We start from the raw sequence: 1,840 nt of genomic DNA on the forward strand, positions 1-1,840 counted from the left end.
CTTTGACTAGTGAATAATATCTAATTTAATATTTTTCCTATACAAATGCTGCTTTTGCGAACGTGAAAAAAATACCTTTGTATTGTGAATAATACTTAATTTTCTTGCTATCATGAGAAATATCTTTCTTTAGTGAATAGTATCTCATTTTTGTTCGATTTTCACCTATATACAGATGCTGTTCTTGCCAACTTGGAAAAATACCTTTGTCTTGTGAATAACACCTAAACTACTTAGTCTTTTTCCTTTTTTTCTAATACAATGCCTCTCTTGCTAACGTAAAAAAATATCCTTCTATAGTGAATACCTTTTATTATATACAATACCTTTCTTGCTAACGTAAAAAATATCTTTCTATAGTGAATAATACCTTTTTTTAAATACAATACCTCTCTTGCTAACGTAAAAAATATCTTTCTATAGTGAATAATACCTTTTTTTTTAATACAATACCTCTCTTGCTAACGTAAAAAAATATCTTTCTATAGTGAATAATACCTTTTTTTATATACAATACCTCTCTTGTTAACGTGAAAAATATCTTTCTATAGTGAATAATACCTTTTTTTTATATACAATACCTTTCTTGCTAACGTAAAAAATATCCTTCTATAGTGAATAATACTTTTTTTTTAAATACAATACCTCTCTTGCTATCGTGAAAAATATCCTTCTATAGTGAATAATACTTTTTTTTTAAATACAATACCTTTCTTGCAAACGTAAAAAAATATCTTTCTATAGTGAATAATACCTTGTTTTTTTTAATACAGTACCTCTTTTGCTAACGTAAAAAATATCCTTCTATAGTGAATAATACTTTTTTTTTTAATACAATACCTCTCTTGCTAACGTAAAAAAATATCCTTCTATAGTGAATACCTTTTATTATATACAATACCTATCTTGCTAACGTAAAAAATATCCTTCTATAGTGAATAATACCTTATTTCTTTATATACAATACCTTTCTTGCTAACGTGAAAAATATCCTTCTATAGTGAATAATACCTTTTTTTTATATGCAATACCTCTCTTGCTATCGTGAAAAATATCCTTCTATAGTGAATAATACCTTTTTTTTATATGCAATACCTCTCTTGCTATCGTGAAAAATATCTTTCTATAGTGAATAATACCTTTTTTTATATACAACACCTCTCTTGCTAACGTAAAAAAATATCCTTCTATAGTGAATAATACCTTGTTTTTTATATACAATACCTCTCTTGCTAACGTGAAAAAATATCTTTCTATAGTGAATAATACCTTTTTTTATATACAATACCTCTCTTGCTAACGTAAAAAATATCCTTCTATAGTGAATAATACCTTTTTTTAAAATACAATACCTCTCTTGCTATAGTGAAAAATATCCTTCTATAGTGAATAATACATTTTTTAAAATACAATACCTCTCTTGCTAACGTAAAAAAATATCTTTCTATAGTGAATAATACCTTTTTTTTAAATAATACCCCTTCAATAAAAAATATCCTTTTAAGTAATAAACCTTTTTTTAAAATAAAAAACCTATTTCTAACTAAAAAAATTTCCCTTTTAAGTAAAATCCTTTTTTTTTAAAAAATTTCTTTAACGAAAAATTTTTTTCATGTGAATAATCTTTAAATACAAACCTTTTGTAAGTAAAAAAATTCTTTCTATATTAATCCTTTTTATTACAAACCCTTTTTAACTGAAAAATACTTTATTGAAAATCCTTTTTTATTTATTTTTTTTAACGAAAAAATATTTTCTTATGAATAATACCTTTTTAAAATACAAATTTCTTTTCGGAAAATTCCTTCTATTGAATAATCCTTTTTTAATCAAACCCTCT

This window comes from Penaeus vannamei, chromosome 13 (genome assembly GCF_042767895.1).
Source record: "Penaeus vannamei isolate JL-2024 chromosome 13, ASM4276789v1, whole genome shotgun sequence".
Taxonomy (NCBI): Eukaryota; Metazoa; Arthropoda; class Malacostraca; order Decapoda; family Penaeidae; genus Penaeus; species Penaeus vannamei.